This window comes from Phyllostomus discolor, chromosome 2 (assembly GCF_004126475.2).
Source record: "Phyllostomus discolor isolate MPI-MPIP mPhyDis1 chromosome 2, mPhyDis1.pri.v3, whole genome shotgun sequence".
NCBI classification, from domain to species: domain Eukaryota; kingdom Metazoa; phylum Chordata; class Mammalia; order Chiroptera; family Phyllostomidae; genus Phyllostomus; species Phyllostomus discolor.
Window position 1 is genome coordinate 118,913,922 of NC_040904.2, and position 19,480 is coordinate 118,933,401.

General features: G+C 39.5%; 1 long non-coding RNA gene across 1 annotated transcript; it reads right to left on the bottom strand.

Annotated features, from left to right (window-relative positions):
* Positions 1-647: 647 nt before the first annotated feature.
* Positions 648-18,020, bottom strand: LOC118498724. The gene is made up of 2 exons (XR_004901192.1): positions 17,765-18,020; positions 648-686 (listed from the first exon to the last, which is right to left on the bottom strand). It is a non-coding gene; the product is annotated as an uncharacterized LOC118498724 (long non-coding RNA).
* Positions 18,021-19,480: the final 1,460 nt, after the last annotated feature.

A 19,480-nucleotide genomic window follows, 5' to 3' on the forward strand; every position in this document is an offset into this window, starting at 1 on the left:
CTTAGTAAAAGATAAAATAGAATAAAACACTATGCACTTCTTTAAAAGTGCATGAAACAAATTCAAAAGTGGTTCAAGGCTGAGAAGTAGATTGACATCATTAACCAGCTCATAACTATCAAACCCTGCTAAAATTCTGTGAAACTTCAGTCCAGAGCTTTTTTGTGCTAGGAGTTTTTTGATTACTGGTTCAATTTCATCAGCTGTTATTCGTCTGTTGAGGCTTTCTGCTTCTTCTTCATTCAGTTTTGAAAGATTATATTTTTCTAGAAATTTGTTCATTTCACCCAGATTTTCAAATTTCTTGGCATATAGTTGTTCATAGTAATTCCTTGCAATCCTTTGTATTTCTGTGATATCAGCTGTAATCTCTCTTGTCTGCTTTCTGATTGTGTTTATTTGGGTCCTCTCTCTTTCTTGAGGAGTCTACTTAAAGGCTTGTTGATTTTGTTTATCTTTTCAAAGAATCAGCTCCTGGATTTATTGATCCTTAGAATTATGCTTTCAGTCTCTAAGTCATTTAATTGTGTTCTGATTTTGGTTATTTCCTTCCTTCTACTTGCTCTAGGCTGTCTTTGTTGTTGTTCTTCCAGTTCTTGTAGGTGTAGGGTTAGGTTGTTTATTTGAAATGTTTCTATCTTTTTTAGGTAGGCCTGTATCACTATGAACTATTCTCTCAGGACTGCCTTCACAGTGTCCCATAAATTTTGGGTTGTTGTGAGTTAATTTTCATTTGTTTCCAGAAAGTTTTTGATTTCTTCCTTGTTCTTATTCTTATCCCATTGTTTAGTAGCATGCTATTCAATCTCCATGAGTTTGAGTGTTTTTGAGTTTTTTTCCTTGAGGTTGGTTTCTAGTTTCAGGTCCTTGTGGTCAGAGAAAATGCTTGATATGATTTCAATTTTTTTGAATTTGTTGAGGCTTGTTTTGTGTCCTATCACATGGTCTATCTTTGAAAATATTCCACATACATTTGAAAAGAATGTGTATTTTGCTTCTTAGGGATGAAAAGCTCTATATATATCAGTTAAGTCGATTTCATCTAGGACAGTGTACATTGCTGCAATATCTTTGTTGATATTTTGTTTGGATGATCTATGCATTTTTGACAGTGGGGTGTTAAAATTTCTTACTATAATTGTGTTGCTGTCAATATCTTTCTGGAAATGGTCTAAGATTTTCTTTATGTATTTGGGTGCTCCTATGTTGGGTGCATATATATTTACAATGTTTTGTCTTCTTAATGGATTCTGTTCTTGAGAGTAAAGTGACCTTTTGGGTCTCTTTTTATGTCTCTTTTTTTGAAGTCTATTTTGTCTGATCTGAGTATTGCTACCCCAGCTTTCTTCCCCTGTCTCTTTGCTTGTAACATTTTTTCCAAACCTTCACTATCAGTATCTGTAGTTCTTTTGTTCTGATGTGGGTCTCTTGTGGGCATGATATGTGTGGGTCAAGATTTCTTATTCATTCAGCTATTCTATGTCTTTTGATTGGGGCATTTAATCCATTTATGTTTAAGGTTATTATTGATAGGTACTTATTCATTGCCATTTTACTTCCTTTGTACCTATGTTACCCTCTCTCTTGCTCACTTGTTTATCCTCTTCTTAAAGCAGACCCTTTAACATGTCTTGCAGTGCTGGTTTGGAGGAGGTATATTCTTTGAGCCTTCTTTTGTCTGGGAAACTTCTTATTTGACCTTCCATTTTAATTGAGAGCCTTGGTGGATAAAGTAGTCTTGGTTGTAGGCCTTTGTTTTTCATTACTTGGAATATTCCTTGCCAATCCTTTCTCACTTCCATTGAGAAATCAGCTGTTAGTCTTATTAGGGATCCCTTGTATGTTATTTCCTGTTACTCCCTTGCTGCCTTTAAGATTCTCTCTTTGTTTTAGAATTTAGCCATTTTAATTATGATGTGACTTGAAGTGGGCCTCTTTGGGTTCCTCTTAATTGGGACTCTCTGTGTTTCCTGGATTTGTGTGACTTTCTCTCACTAAATTAGGGAAGTTTTCCATCATTATTTTTTCAAACAGATGTTCTATCCCTTGCTTTTCTTCTTCTCCTTCTGGTATCACTGTTATATGGATATTATTATGTTTCATGTTGTCTTGCAATTCCCCTAACACTTCTTTGTTCTTTCTGAGGTCTTTTCCCTTTTATTGTTGTTTCTGGGTGTTTTTTTCTACTATGTCCTCCAGCTTGCTGATTCAATCCTTGGCTTCATTTAGCCTGCTTTTGATTCCTTCTGCTGTGTTCTTCAGTTCAGAAATTTTATTCTTCATTCCTCTTGGCCCTTGCTGATAGTTTCTATTTCCTTTTTTCATGTTGATATAGTTTGCAATGAGTTTATTGTAGTTGTCCTGTATCTTGGTAATTCTCAGTGAGCTCATTTAGCTTCCTTATAACCATTGCTTTGATTCAATATCTGATAGTTGACTTGCCTCTATCTCATTTAGCATTCTTTCTGAGGCTTCCTCCTTTTCTTTCATTGGGGATTTGTTCTTTTTGTCTTCCCACTGTTTGAGAGACACTTCTCATTAGCCTCTGTTTTAAAAATTGATCTGTTCTGTTTACCTGAGTTTGTGGTGTGAACTTCTATGGTAGCAGACCTGTGAGTTTTAGTGGTCTCCTTGATCTTGCCGGTCTCCTGGACTTGCTGCTCTTGGGCTGTCATTTATGTTGGCTCTCTGGATGTATTGGGTTTTGATTGTTGTTGGGTCTTTGGTGGGTCCTTCCCTGCGGCTGGTTAACTGAGGGTCACTCCACCCACCACGTCATGTATGCTGTTGTGCAGGTGCTGACAGGTTGTATCAAAGCTGGTTCTTCTGTCTCTCTGAGGTTTTGAGGCTTCTCCCTTGCTATTGTTCAGTGGTTTTTTTTTTTTTTTTTTTTTTTTTTTTCTGGATAATTGCTCTACTGTTTAGTTATAATTCCAGTCTGGTCCTTGGTAGAGGTTAGTGTGGCTTCTACTCACTCACCACCATCTTCCTTTGTTATCTATTGGTGGTTCCTTTGTTGGTGGGTTCTCTCTTCCAGGAGGTATATTGGTGTTCACAGTTTCCACTTCCTCTTTTATGTGATCAGTTAGAGGGGGAAGGCAATATGGATTAAGACAGTGGGAGTGTATTCTATGGGATTTAAAGTACCAATCTGTAGAGAAGAGAGAGGAGATCCTTTGGATAAGTATAGTGTTAACTGTGATATTTCACCCAAGTAGCCCCTTTTTAGAAAGGGTGAAAAGAGATAAGACTCTTGTTATTGGGGGGAAGGATTGTGAGTTCAATCCAGAAAATAGTGAGGCTGTGGAAGGTCAGATTATGGGAAATAGTGAGAGTAAAGGATAGAAAATAGGCATAATGCGTGAGAGAATAGAGTTAACCATAATAGTAATAAAGTTCCAGAAGACAGTGAAATGGGGTAAGATCTGAGAGTCGTGCTGTGTAGTGTTTCCAATGGTATGGAGGAACAATTGTTTACAATAATACTGCAACAACAATCATATGTCTAATCATAGGTCTAATAATAGGAAGTATTAGACCTAGGGTAGTGTGCTATAGGAACACAAGTGAAGTGAAAGAAGGAAAATTAAAAATACACTATGAAAAAGAGAACAGGAAAATCAAACAATGCAATTAAACAAATAAATCAGAGAATACTAAACAGAAAGAAGAGAAATAAAAAAATACTAAGATAAAAGAAGTAAAAATAATACAAAATAATAATAATACAAATAAACAATAACATGCAAGTTCTCTGGAACGGTAAAGTGAAATTTGTGTCAGTTTCTTAGTTGTTGGAATTAGCCTTGTGGTTTGTCTTTGAGTCTGACTCTGGTCCTTTCACAGCACCAGGTCTTATTGTGTCACTTGGGGAAACATTTAAAAAAAGAAAAGAAAGAAAGAAAAGCCTCCTGCTGACTTTAAACTGGCCAAAGGAGTTCTGCTTTTCTTCCTGGCTGCAGCAGGCTGAGGGGATTGGGGTTTGCTTTTCTCGCTTCCTATGGTTGTGCAAGGATGGGTGCCAGGGTGGGTACACCAGGGTACACTCTTCACAGTGCCCAGACTCCAGCCCAGTTCCTCCATTCACTATTGAGTCCCCAGTGCCCTCAATCCATCAGCTGTGCTGTCCTTTAGGTGTAACTCAAGGGCAACTCACATAACACCTTCTCGCTCTTTGCTGTCCTAGTGCTAGGCACTCTCAAAGTCTCTCCAGGGTAGTTCAGCTCCACCACTGAGTTAAGTCTTCCTGGGGACTGCTAACACCCTGGGCCCTGCTGCTCTTCTCTGTGGGATGCACCTCCTCCTTTCTCTTAGGAATCCGGTCTGGCCTCATGGGGTGGGGTTCACCGCCAAGGCTGTGGCAATGGGGGCAGGGTACATCCTTGGAGGTGGCAGGGGTGGGCATGCAATGTTGTGGTGGTGGGGCATGTGTGCGGCTGAGGACACCTCAGTGGGGCTGGGGGTGTTGCTGAGGTTGTGGCTGCCGGGGTGGGGTGTCTGCTGCATGAGAGTTCCCTAAACAGCCATCGAGAGCCTCTTTCTAAACAAAATCCCCCTGCTCAAGGCTACCACCCCCAGCAAGTGCCAGGCCTCTCACACAGCAAAACTTTCCAGCCAGAGCAGAGAGTATTCATGTCAAGCTCTGTCATAGCCCAAATTTTTTCCTTTTATAGGCATCTCTCAGCTCCCCAATTTCTCTGGTAATGACCCAGCTGACGTCCACAGTCTTCATGGATGAACACCACCCCTTTGTGTGTCCCACTTCATCTTTATTCCCCCCAGTGACTTCAAGCATCCAGGTCCATCCTGGATAGGTATTGCTCTATCCTCCCTGTTTGGCAGGGGAGGGAGCTGTTGATTTGACTCTCGTTCAATGATCCTGCATCAGGCACTGGCAGGCACCCGGTTGGGGGTTGTAGCAGCCCTATTCCCCATGCTAGTCCCAGGGACCTTACTGTCCCAAAACAATCTCCTTCCCATCTGTTTGTCAATGTCCTCTACAATTTTGGCCTCCAACCTTCATATATGCTGGGATACCGTTTGCTGTTCATTCTGTTCCTTAGAAGATCACCTAGGTGTTCCACCTGTGTGCAGGGAGAAGTGGGCTCCACTCCCACTTATATTGCTTCGACCTTCAGAATCTAAAGGTTTTTAAACAAAGATGGAACAAGGGTTTATTGAAAGCCTAGCACTGAGCTAGGATGAATGAAATATGGTGCCTACCCATAAGGAACTCACAACTCAGATGTGATTCAGCCCCTAAAGAAGTTCCCTTTAATGCCTATTTATGCCAGAAATGAAGGAGATAATCCTGAAAATGCTGAGCCACTACTTGGCATATAGTCCCTTGTTCTGTAAATGTCTGCTGTTATTGTCACTATTAGAAATGTAGCAAAAGGGACACCATGAACTACTTTGCTGCCCTTTTGGTTTGCTTTATCCTTTAGTCACATTTAGGTCAGTGCCTGCAAAGCAAAGTTAATTATTATAGAAATCCATAAGTGCTGCTGAGGTGTTGGTGACTGCATAGCACCTCTTCTACCCAGGGATAAAAATAAACAGCCATCTCCCCCCAAAACATCACTGCAATTTGCTATTCAGATTTTATGTTTCCCTGTCATCCAGGCAGCTCTGCAAGTATGTCCATCTAATCTGGTTTTCAGGACTCAGGTTGGATATTTCTGAGGTCCCCTCTCCCCATCTCTTGCCAGTATTAGCACTGGGTTTATTTTATTTTATTATTTTATTGTTGACATGAATACAGATGTCCCCATTTTTCCACTTGGCCCATATAACCCTAGCTCTCACTCCCCTTCTCTTAGGCCATCACCACACTGTTGTCTGTGTCTGTGGGTCATGCATATATGTTTTTTATTTTTTGGCTGATCTCTTCACATTCTTGCATCCAGCTTTCCCACCCTAGCCCCTCTGATAGCTGTCAAGAGCCATGTGTCCATGCCTCTGTTTCTATTTTGTTTGTCAGTTTACTTTGTTCATGAGATTCCACATATAAGTGAAGTCATATGATATTTGTCTTTTTCTGAATGGTTATTTCACTTAGCATAATAATCTCTAGGTTCATTCATCTAGTTACAAAAAGTAAGGTTTCATTTTTTATGGCTCAGTAGTATTCCACTGTGTAAATGTACCACAGCTTTTGCATCCACTCATCTATTGGTTGGCACTTGGGCTGTATCTAGATCTTGGATATCATAAATACAATTGCAATAAACATATGGGTACATATATTCTTTTGAATTGGTGTTTCCACATCAAATTTAAAAGATTCTGCACAGCTAAAGAAATCATCAACAAAATAAAAAGGGAGCCAAGTCTATGAGAAAACAGATTTGCCATTGATATATCTGATAAGGGGTTAATTTCCAAAATACATAAATAACTTATACAACTCACCACCAGAAAGACAAATAATTCAATTAAAAAATGGGCAAAGGACCTGATTAAACACTTCTTCAAAGAAGACATATGGATGATCAATAGTAGAAAAAATGCTTAATGTTACTAATCATCAGGGAAATGCAAATGAAAACCACAATGAGATAGCACCTCACACCTGTCAGAATGGGTACCATCAATAAATCAACAAATAAGTGCTGGCAGGATGTGGAGAAAGGGGAACCCTAGTGCACTGTTTTTGGGAATGCAGACTGATACAGACACTGTGGGAAATGATATGGAATTCCCTCAAAACTTGAAAAGTGGATCTACCTTTTGACCAGTGATTCTACTTCTGGGAACATACACTAAGAAAACAAAAGAACACTAGAACAGCAGAGGTGCCTGACACCTCCAGTTCCCTTTCTCTGGCTATGTGTTCTAGGATGGTGGTCTTGCATCAATGAGAAGTGAGCCTTTACTGTGTTAAACCACTGAGATTTGGGGATTTGCTTTGTTGGAAGTTAGTATTAATTTCCCAGACTAATTTTCCAACAAAAACTAAGAACACCTTTACATCAAGATATCTAGAGTTTTGGATGATGACTTTCTGCTTAGAGAAGGTAGATGTAAATTTGTGTGTGTGTGTGTGTGTGTGTGTGTGTGTTTACAGGGAGGGCAAGATATTTTTTCCATTGTGAAATCAATGTCAAAGTTAGAGAAATCCACCATTTGTGAATTAATGTATTTGTAAAATGCTAAAAAGGTGAGGCATAGTCTGAAAGTGTGGGTTTGGATCAAGTTTAAATGGTAGTGATTCCACGAGTGTTGTTTAGTCACTTCATTACTCACAGAGTATTTCACATTTAAATAAAAATATTATATGTGCAGTTTATGCTCGTGAATCTACAAAATGTTGGGTGTTGCGTACTATGCTAATAGATTTTATTTGAGCAAATCTTGGTTTTGATGGTTTCAGTTCTGTGTAGGGAAACAAGATAGGAAAAGGCAATAGTTGAGATATCTGAATATACTGTGTTTGTTCTTAGCTCCTTTCCACCCATCCTACCCAGATGTCTATTATTACCACAGGGAGACAGAAGTGTTTCATGGAGGAAGTAAAAGGAATTCCTCACTCAACATGTTATCAGAACAGCTCTATATTTGAACTTTATAAAAATTAAGTTTATTGGGGTGACATTGTTTAGTAACATTTTGTAAGTTTAAAGGGTATATTTCTATACTACATTACCTGCATGTTGCATTGTGTCTTCACAAGCCAGAGTCTAGTCTCCTCTGTCACATCTGACCTGCTTTACCCTCTCCCCATCCCCTTTTCCCTCTGGTAACCACCATACTGTTGTCTGTATCTGAGTGTGTTTGTTTGTTTGTTTGTTCATTGTTGCTTTTAGTTTTATATTCCACACATGAGTGAAATTACATGGTTCCTTCATTTTCCACTTGACTTATTTCACTTTGCATGATACTCTCAAGATTCATCCATGTTGTTGCAAATAAAAGTATTTTACCTTTTCTTATGGCTGAGTAATGTTTTATTGTGTATATGTACCACATCTTTTTTATCCAACCATCCATTGAAGGGCACTTACATTACTTTCATGTCTTGGCTACTGTGAATAAGGCTCCAGTGAACATAGAGGCACATATACCTTTACAAATAAATGTTTTCAAACTTTAGGTAGATTTCCAGAAGAGGGGTTGTTGGGTCATGTGCTAACTTCCTTCTTAATTTTTGAGGAATCTCCATACTGTTTTTCAGTAGAAGACTTGAGGTTATAGATACTGCAGTAACAGGACATTGAAGCATGCTGACGAGACCCAACCAAGTGCTACACAGTCAGGTAACAGTGTATGCCACACAACATAAAATATGTGAAATCACAGCCTGGGCTCAGGTGGGCATCCTGCATCTTCCCAGCTTCTTCAAAAAAATTAGTATGCAAAGATGTGTTAATGCAGCATTAAGGAATTTAACAGGTGGATAATTTAAAATATTCACATCATATCAAACACATAGAGGGAATATTATGGACTAAAAACACAGACATTTTATGTGAATGTTGAAATTAAAAGTGACTTCAGTGACTTCTTTTTGCTTGTTCTCAGTCCACTTAAAGCTCTGTGCTAAGACCTTTAGGTCTGTCCACTCCTATTCTTTGTTGTTGGGGGACTTTGATGGCAGCCTGTAAGAACCTCTGAGTGTGTGGAGGGTCTCAGATAGCCCCATACCTATTTTTATCTGGATTATTTTGTCTCTGTCCTACATACCATTTTATGAAGAGAAACTTGATATTTAAAATATCCCACAGATTTACTTGTAAGAGCTCTTCAAATACCTATTCCATATTTAAAAGTAAAGTAGTTTTCACAGATGTTATAAAGTAATCATTGCAATTGGTCCAGTATGTCCAAAGTCTGAAGAAAAGGTCATTATCTTTGAAATGAAGATGCTCTGCATATGTGAATAGACTTCAGCCTGTGGAGGTCTGTTTTTGGGAGTGGGTTTTCTGCAAGTATCTTTGGGATGTTCAGGGTTTGAGGTTTGAGCTAATGGGGACCACTGGTGTGCAGGCTGCTTTTCTGGGAAGCTCTTTTGCTCAATTTGAGGAGCCAGAGTCTTTGCTAAAGGTCTTAGCTGTATTCTCTGTGGTCCACTGCCAGGCCTCTGGGGGTCCCAGTGGCAGCAGCTTCCTAGCACACAGGGGTGGGAGGTGAGGGAGAAGATGGGGTGCCTCCTGATTCATTTTGGGGCCTCAAGGCAGGCCCTCAAGCTGTTGAACATTGGACTAATAACACCTTAAAAGATTTTTATTTATATATATGTTTTTTAAAAAGATTTTATTTATTTATTTTTAGAAAGAGGGAAAGGGAGGGAGAAAGATAGGGAGAGAAATGTGGATGTGTGTGAGAGATACATCCATCGGTTGCCTCTTGTTTGCCCCCAACTGGGGACCTGGCCTGCAACCCAGGCTTGTGCCCTGACAGGGAATGGAACCGGTAACCTTTTTGTTCCCATGCCAGTGCTCAATCCACTGAGCCACACCCGCTAGGGCAACACCTTATACTTATGTAACAATTAACAATTTACAAAGTACTTTAAAATTAGACAAGAATAGTAAGGGTTTTTTAATATTAACAGTATTAAGACTATCAAGGACATACACAGTCTCCGGTTGGAAATGAAGGCAGCGAGGCCCAGAGGAGGTGGGTGGCTTGCCAACACTTACACAGCAGCATAAGTGCAGCTGGAACTGGAGTTGAGATCTCTCAAGTCCAGCAGGCCATCTTTCCACTGCCACATGCGACCCGCTGCAGTCACATATGTGGCATGGTCACCAGAGAGGCCACCTGCACAGCTAGTTGCCGTGCTGGCAGCACTGGCCCTTCTAACACCCTTCCAACAAATCTTTGGGGAGGAAAGTCAGATCATTTATGGCAGTGGTCATCAGGCTTTTTGGCACCAGGGACCAGTTTTGTGGAAGACAATTTTTCCACACATGGGGGGATGGATGGTTTCAAGATAATTCAAGCACATTTCATTCAAGCTCACCTCCTGCTGTACGGACTGGTTCCTAACAGGCCAGGACTGGTACTGGTCCATGGCCTGGAGGTTGGGGGCCCCTGATTTAGGGCATCTCTAAACTACAAAAGAAAGCAAGTTTTAGAAAAGTGAGTACCTTGTTAAAAGGTGGAGTGCAGTTGCCCCAATCTTGAGGTCTTTTCCCTGCATGGACCTCATTGCTCTTAGTGCAGCTGTGGTCATGGCTGCCCATAGCCCACTGACCACCTTCAGGACAGTTGGAGCACTTCACCCAAAGAAAGGCAATATAATCACTGATGCCTGGGTGAGGATTAAAAAAAACAATTACTGAGATATGTTACTTGTAGAAAAAGAGAGTAGTTAGCTTGCATTGTGGGGGTGAGGACAGTGGATTTTACAACAGGTTTTGCAGAAGGAAAGAACAGATTTTGTCAGTTGTCACCTTTGGTCCACTCTCTTGCCATCTGCTGACTCAAGAAAATTTTGTCTAAAAATGAGAATTAATGTAATGTAATGTAATGATTCCATTACTTCTGTGCTTTTCAGATGAAATGTGATCATTCGGCTTCACATTCCTTCTCCTCACCTGCTCTGAAAAACAAATCAAATTCTTTGAAGGAAAATTCAGTCCAGATCAGAACACACACAGAACTGGCCTCTACCCATCCTCTGAAAGTGTCATCCCTCCTCTGAGCCATAAATACTTGTAGCTGGTTTGTTTACTTTGAATGGTTTATTCTATTGAGGTCTAATTTCAGGTGCTCCCTGAGACCCAGATGTCTGAGGATGCAACCACGCAGAGTAAACAGTTTCTTATACTAACTTCCTGCAGGATTTATTTTAGCCTTTGCTGGAAACTCTGCTAGTGAAGTGTCCTAACTTTTAATCAGCTGGATGTTCAGCCATCTCCATATTTGTTAACCTACCTGCCCAGACAAATTTGTACTCTGGGCAAACCTGGAGGCTCACCCCTGTTTCCATCCGGGACGTCCTCTCACTCTGACCTCCTGAGCTCAAAAATTAAATGTCATGCAGATAGCTGTGTGCCACTATTCCCAGCACTTTTTAAAAATAGCTCTCTGTCCAAGTTTTTTAAAAGCTTCTTTTATTGTGTATTATGTATGTATATTATGTATACAAAATTGATACTGTAGCTTCATAAATATCTAGTTACAGGATTTTGAAATAAAGGAGACTAATTAATATATTTCCTTTTGCAGTTGAGCCCGGGGAAATAATATAACATGTGTGAGGACCTTAGACCAGTGGTTCCTGGAGCAAAGGGGTCCTGGTATGACTCAGAGCCATCTCTAGCTATAGCCTAGCTTCGTGCACAGAACCCATGGCCTCCAGTTCTCCTTTCTTCAAGGACAATGCAAATTCCTCCCTCTGTGATGGTGGCTCAAATCTTTCCCTATTTCTCTTATTTCTACATGTACAGTCCATGAGTTTACATCAACCAAAGAATCAAAGAATGATGGCTACTTCTTGTGTTGACAGTGGCACTTGCCTTCTCCTTCCAAATGATCTGGTGAGTCAGGCAGGGATGGCACATGTAACAAACATGGTGATTGATTCATGCACTGATTGACATGCATACCTTGACCACAGACCCCACTTTAAATGCACAGATCATGTTGTGTAATGCTGGTGCTGGTGGGTATGATATACTGTATGATTTTGTAGGCGATCCTAGTCTGCCTTCTGATTTTAACATTCCCTCACTGGGCACATCCTGCTTATCCCTCCACATTCAGCTCCATTGCTCTTCCATCTCATTCAACCATAACAAATGTCCTAGATCCACTTTCTAGTTGTACCCACCGAGCCTGTCATGTGCACTTTCCCTTTGCTCCCTCTGTCTTAACATGCTCTTCCCACTTATTTGTCCTTTAGTTCCGCTCAGTGCCAATGCTGCAGTAGGTCAAGGCATTAGCTATTCTATCAGTGCGCACATTTGCTCACAGGACAGACCTCTCCTGTGAGTCTGGAACTCACCTCCATGTGCCATGGTAATTGGTGTGGATGTCTTTCTCCTCTACCAAGCCTGGGCACTCTAGGACAACCAGGAACTATCTTGTAAACTTTGCATCCATCCTGTCTAAGACCCTCACAAGGCTCTGAGCTGTGGTGCCTGGAAACTGTTATTTACTGAATAGCTAATTTAACTCATACTGTTGGACATGCTGGCAGGAAGAAAATCCACAGAAGAGATATAATAAGAGTTGCTGATGGGCCATGGCTCATTCTGAGCCCATACCACATGAGGTTTATAAGAAGGTTCCTAAAATTAGAAGACTCAGGCCGTGTCCTTTCTATGTACTGGGAAAAACTTGGTCTTTCCCAGATGTGGATTTTCCATGACTCTAATGAGACATAAAGTTAGCTATCCTTTGCTTAATTTTGGATTTAGGAGAGCTCATAAAAGTGTAGAACGTTTGGCCACACAGGTGGGCTTCACTCTTGGATCTGCCTCTTAGAAAGGACCATGGCATCACTCTCCAGAGCTGCAGGAAGGGCTGGACCACATGAGTTAGGTAAAATGGGGGTCTTTCTGAGGACTGGCCCATTCTTCAGTGGATGAGATAGTTGGATCTTCTGGTCCATTAGGCCCTCTTTTACAGTTAAACCAAGGAATGTTTTAGGAGGAAATGTAATATTACCCCTCAATGACATTTGCCTCAAAAGTTGTGAAGGTACCTGCAAGGTACCTCTAATTAAATAACAAAACAGAACATATTTTAATTATGTTTTATACTTTTTGAACTTCTTTTGTATCCTTCCAAGAAATTTAGTCCTTCCACATGTCTTGGAATGTAGGTGGAGGTAAGAGTCACATCTACTAGTAGATGAGGAGGCTGAGTCCAGGGTCAGTAACCTATGTCAAGTCCCAGGACAAACAGTGTGAGAGCTGAGGCAGAACTGGAGTCTCCTGCTTAATCTATACTTTTTTTCCTTCATAAATGTCATAGAGGAAACACATCATAAACTGTGTATGGAGGAGAGAAGGAACTTACTTTTACTCCAGAATGTTCCATCATAATGAGCATGGGAACTGATCTTCCAGGGTTGGGACTGTTATCAGATAGAAAGAGGTTAAGACAGGGAAGAATGTGTGTGTGTGTCCATGTGTATGTATGTGGTGAATGCGTGTGTTTTGTGGTATGTAGTGTTGTGCGCATGTGGTATGTTATTTGTGGTATGTGTAGTGTGTGTGGTTTGGTGTATACTCAAGTGTGTTTTGGTGTGTAACTATGTGGGGTGTGCATGCGTGGCATTTATGGCATGTACATATATGGTATGATGTGTATTCATCTATGTGTACAGATGTTGGGGAGTATGTATATGTGTCTGTGTGTGGTATGCATATGTGTACAGGCATTGGAGAGTATGTCCATGTGGTATGTGCATGTGTCTGTGTGTCTGTCAGTTGTATGTGGTGTGTGTCTGTGTGGTGTGAGAGTGCAGGTCAGGTATGTGTGCCCCCTGGAAGATGTGTGGAGGCAAGAAGTTTGCAGACCAGCTCACATCACATTCACAAATGAAAACAGGGGGGGAGGAGGAACCATAGGGCTTTAATGGTGATAGTGATTTGATTTTTCAACACATTTGGTGGATTATATGAATTTAGGATTTGAAAGAGGCAGCTGGAGCTCAGCTAGTTGTAGTATTTAACATCTTTTTAATACTTTACTTCCTCATTTAGTGCCCTCTCCTCAAAGAAACTAAAACCTTCCCCCAACTTCATGTCAAGTCTATGTGTGACACACAGGTGGTAAGAAGCCATCCTCCTCAGTGGTCCCAGGTCACTTAATCTTAGACTCATTAGAAGTTCATGCCTGTATTTTTGTAGTGAATTTAAAATCCTTTGGAAACATTTCCTGGAGAATCTTCACAATCTACCCAAGAAGCAATTAATATACTCAGTAGCTATAAATTTTCCCATAGAACAACTGGAGGTATTATGGGGCTTAACTTCCCAGGTGGCAGGTGAGGCATTAGAGGGAACTGGGGCTCACAGATCCCAGCAACTTTCTTCCTGTGGTCATTTGACTTTCAGCTATCACCCTACAGTCACTTGTAGCTATTATTTTGCAACTCACTTCTGTTGTTTATCAACAACTTCTGTTGTTGTAAATCAACTGTTGTTTAAAAAAAGGTTATGAAATCCCAAAAGACATTTTGTGAATCAAGCAAGTTATGAATGTATTTGAAGTGAACAAGAGTGAGAGTTGCAGGTGAGATTTCTTATCACTGTGCCTTGTGTATGGCCATCAGCCCGATTTATTCTTTAACTACAGTGTCTGGTTTAACATAGAACAGCACAGAACACACATTTTTATAAATAGACACACATCTTTGAATTCTGACACCAGAAAGACCTTGGCCCTGGGAGATGGGTTTCAGGCCAGCTAGGGTCTGAGATGCAGGCGATGTGGGAGCCTATGGTCTTGCTGTTCTGTGTTGAAGGAAGGCGAGGAGATACCATTTTTAGGTCCAAGTGTGGGTAGGGGTGGGGCTGAAGGCCTGGAGCCACAGAAGGTGTGTGTGGAGACAGCGGTTGAATTCCATGGATTAGTGAGATGAAAAAGGGAGAAAGATAAGAGGTGGGGGATTAACAGAAAAGAAGTGTCAACTTTGCAAGAGGAGCCTGGGTTTTATGGAATGTGTTCTGTGTAAAAAATAACTACATTTTGATGTCTCTTCCAGGCTTTTCACAGGGAGACAGCTGCAGAGGGAGAGAAAAATGCAGAGCCCTCTGCAGCACGAGTGGTTCCAGAAGATGTGTGGCCATGGGAAGGCTTGGAGTGATATGCACACTGTCTTTTCCTTCAGATCAACATAACTCGAAAACCTGGCAGATCACCCATTGGGTGCTGCCTTCCTTGTGGCACTTTGTGGGAGGTAGTAATGTTTGGGGACATATTAGTACATATCTACTTAAACAAACAAACAAACAAACAAACAAACAAACAAACAAACTTGAGTTGGAAGATACAGCCTCATCTTTTAAACATGTAGTTAGTCTGTGTAGTCATGTGTTTTGAAATTCAAGTAGGACTAAGTGTAGGTGTGTGAGCACTCATATACATACATGTGCACACAGATATGAGCACACACACACATTTTGGAGATGGTTTAGAAAACATGAATGTTCAGCTTTGTCCTTGGGGACTGTGAAAGTACTTACCAGGAGGCAATGCGTGTTTGGAAACAAAAGGACTGTCCCTTTGAGGCCTGCATGTGAGAAGATGTACTTGTTAGCCACAGAAAGCTTTGTTTCTATGCAGTTAATCTCAGGAGATTCTGTCCACATTTTATTCAAATTTCCACTTTGCGGAGATTAGCTTTTGCTATTTTGACAGGTGGAAACGCCAAAAGCATGATTCTGTTAAAATAATGACTTGTTTGTGTGAGGAGAGAGGGATTTTAGCATATATCAATTACTCCTGATGTCTATTTCAATAGTTTTTTATTTGTAGAATATTGGCACATTTTTATCTGTGGGGCCTCTCTATTATTTTTGGAGGAAAGAGATTCATAAAAAAATGAATGATGGGCACAGCCATGAACAGACAATTCTAAGTTAAATATTCTCTTCTTGATCTTGCCATCTTATTTTTTAAAAAGTGAAATTAGCATGAGTTCATTTAATATCCTACAAGGTCTGAGCCAGAAATAATTCCATAATCCTAAAGGATCACTCTTATTTTAGCCTTCAAACAGCTCTTTAAATACACATGCCTTTATCTAGCCTTTTATTTTCTTTCATGTTTCTCTAGGCATTTGACTTTTGGTCTATTTCATTCACTCCCCTTTTCTAATCTCTTCAGGGATGTCCTTTTAGGGTTGATGGTCAAACAACATTCACATTTTTATTTTGGGCACTCATGGCTCTGTCTTCCTCATTTTGTTCTGGACGAAGGGGACTGAATAGAAGTGAGTGTGTCTTCTATCCAAAATGTAAAATTCAGTTTTTCAAAACACTGTATGGAGACCATCCACACAATGTGGGGAAGACAGTTAGGGATGCGGAATGATCTGCATGCCATGGTTCTCACTCTTATTATGATGTACTGTCTCTGCTGGGTCATCCCCCTTACGCATCCAGCAGGGAAATATGAGTTTTGATGCACATTATAAAAGAAGACTCACTTAGGTACTCTGAGCTTAAAATGTCAAGAAAACCATTTTTCTGACATCCCTTTCCTATTTCCTGTTTCTAGGGGTATAATTAGATTTATTTAGGACTTCAGAGGCTGGTATAGCTTTAGTATGGTTACAACTAGGGTGGGCTTCCAGTCCACCCTTCAGTCAGAGCTGTAAAATTGCAAACGGCAATTGTGAGTACAGGTCTTTTACCTCCTTCTTTAAATTTATTCTTAGATACTTTATTTTTATTATTGCTATATTGAATGGGATTTTATCCTGATTTCTGTTTCTAATATTTCATTGTTGTTGTACAAAAATGCCTTTGATTTCTGAATATTGACTTTGTAACCCACTGTTTTGCCAGATTCACTTATTAGGTCGAGTAGGTTTTTGGTGGAGTCTATAGAGTTGTCTATGTACACCATCATGTCATCTGCAAACAGCGATAGTTTTCCTTCCTCCTTTCCAATTTGGATACCATTTATTTCTTCTTTTTGTCTGATTGCTGTGGCTAGGACTTCCAATACTATGTTGAATAGAAGTGGTGAAAGTGGACATCCTTGTCTTGTTCTTGATGTTAATGGGAAAGATTTTAGTTTTTGCCTATTGAGTATGATGTTGGCAGTAGGTGTTCTATATATGGCCTTTATTAGGTTGAGGTATGCTTCCTCTACTCCCACTTTGCTAAGTGTTTTTATCATAAATGGGTGCTGTACCTTATCAAATGCTTTTTCTGCATCTATTGATGTGATCATGTGATTTTTGTCTTTCCTTTTTTTATGTGATGTATGATGTTTATTGATTTGAGAATATTGTACCATCCTTGTATCCCTAAGATGAATTTCACTTGATCATGATGTATGATCTTTTTAATGTTTTGCTGGATGTGGTTTGCCAATATTTGTTGAGGATTTTAGTGTCTATGCTCCTCAGTGATATTGGCCTGTAGTTTTCTTTCTTTGTTGTGCCTTTGTCTGGTTTTGGGATTAGGATGATGCTGGCTCATAAAAACAGTCTGGAGTTCTCTTCCTTCTTAGATTTTTTTGTAATTGTCTGAGGAGGATGGGGTAATATCTTCCTTAAATGCTGTGTAAAATTATCCCATGAAACTGTCCAGTCCAGGGCTTTTGTGTGATGGGAGTTTTTTGATTACTGCTTCAAGTTCTCTAGCTGTTATTAGTCTATTCAGGCTTTCTGTGTCTCATTCAGTTTGGAAGATTATCTTTTCCTAGAAATTTGTTCATTCCACCTAGGTTTTCACATTTCTTGGTATATACTTCGTTGTAGTAATTTCTTATACTCCTTAGTATTTCTGTGGTCTCAGTCATAATTTCTCCTCTTTCATTTCTGAATTTATTTATTTGAGTCATGTCCCTTATTTTCTTGAGAAATTAGTTAAAGACTTCTTGATATTGTTTATCTTTTCAAAGATCCAGCTCTTGGATTTATTGATTATTTTCATTGTTCTTTTAGTCTCCATGTTGTTTAATTCAGCTCTGATATTGATTATTTCTTTCCTTTTACTGGCTCTGGCTTTCTTTTTTTGTTGTTCCTCCAGTTTTTGTAGATGTGGCATTAGGTTGTTCATTGGAAGTGTTTCTGTCTTTTTTTTAGGTAGCTCTGCATCACTTGGAACTTCCTTTTCAGGACTACCATCACTGTGTCCCATTAGTTTTGGACAGTTGTGTGCTCATTTTCATTTGTGTCCAGAAACTTTTTGATTTCTTCCTTGATCTCATTCCTAACCCATTCATTGTTTAAGAACATGCTATTTAATCTCCATGAGCTTGAGTGTTTTTGAATTTTTTCCTTGAGGTTGGTTTTTTGTGTCAAGCCATTGTGGTCTAAGAAATTGTTTGACATGATTTCAATTTATTTGAATTTTTTGAGGCTTGTTTTGTGCCCTATCATGTGGTCTATCTTTGAAAATGTTCTATGTGCATTTGAAAAGAATGCATATTTACTTCTTTGGGATGAAAGATTCTGTATGTATAGGTAAGTCCATTGGATCTAATGTGTCATTCAATTACACAGTATCCTTGTTGATATTTTGTTTGGAAGAGCTATCCATTTTTGAGAGTAGGGTTTTAAATCCACTAGTATAAGTGTGTTGCTGTCTATATCTTTTTTGAAGTCCTCCAAGATTTTCCTGATATAGTTGGGTGCTGCTATGTTGCGTGCATATATGTTTATATTGTTTAATATGTTTTCTTGATAGATTCTTCCCTTGAGTATTATGAAGTGTTCTTCTGTGTTTCTTTTTATGGCCTTTGATTTGAAATCTATTTTTTGTTTATATAAATATTACTACCCTAGCTTTTTTTACCTGTCTGTTTTGTTGGAATGTTTTTCTCTAACCCTTCAGTTTCAGTCTGTGTAGGTCTTTCATTCTGAGGTGATTCTCTTGTAGGCAGTTTATGTGTGGGTCATGTTTTATCCATTCAGGTACCCTATGTCTTTTGATTGGAGCATTTAATTTTAACATTTGTGGTTATTATTAATAGGTACTTATTCTTATCCATTTTACTCACTTTGTACTTGTGTTCCTCTCTCTCTGACTGTTTTTCTTCTTCTTTTTAAAACAGCCTCTTTAGTCCATCTTGCAGTGCTGGTTTGGTGGAGGCGTATTCCTTTAGCCTTCTTTTGTCTGGATTTCACCTTCCATTTTAATTGAGAGCCTTCCTGTGTAGAGTAGTGTTGGCTGCATGCATTTGTTTTTATTACTTGGAATATTTCTTTCCATTCATTTCTGGCTTGTAATGTTTCTATTGAAAAGTCAGCTGCTAGCCTTATGGAAGCTCCTTTGTATGGTTCTTCCTGTTTCATCCTTGGTGCCTTTAAGATGCTCTCTTTGTTTTTAAATTTTGCCATTTTAATTATGATGTGTCTTGCAGTGGACATCTTTGGGTTCCTCTTGTTTGAGACCCTCTTTGCTTCCTGGACTTGTGTGGCTTTTTCACTCATCAAGTTAGGGAAGTTTTTCATCATTACTTTTTCAAACATGTTTTCTATTCCTTGCTCCTCTTCTTCTTCTGGTATATGGATATTATTACGTTTCATGTTGTCCTTCAGTTCCCCTAACACTTCTTTGTTCTTTCTGAAACTTTTCCCTTTTATTGTTGTTTCTGGATGTTTTTTTCTACCTTTCCTCCAGCTCACTGATTCAGTCCTTTGATTCATCAAGCCTCCTTTTCATCCCCTCTACTGTGTTCTTTAATTAAAAAATCATATTCTTCATTTCCTCTTGGCCCTTTGTTGATTGTTTCTATGTCCTGTTTTTATTCTGATATAGTTTGTAGTAAGTTTCTTGTAGTTTCCCTGTAGTTTTTGGTAATTTGCATTGAGCTACTTGAACTTCTTTATAACCAC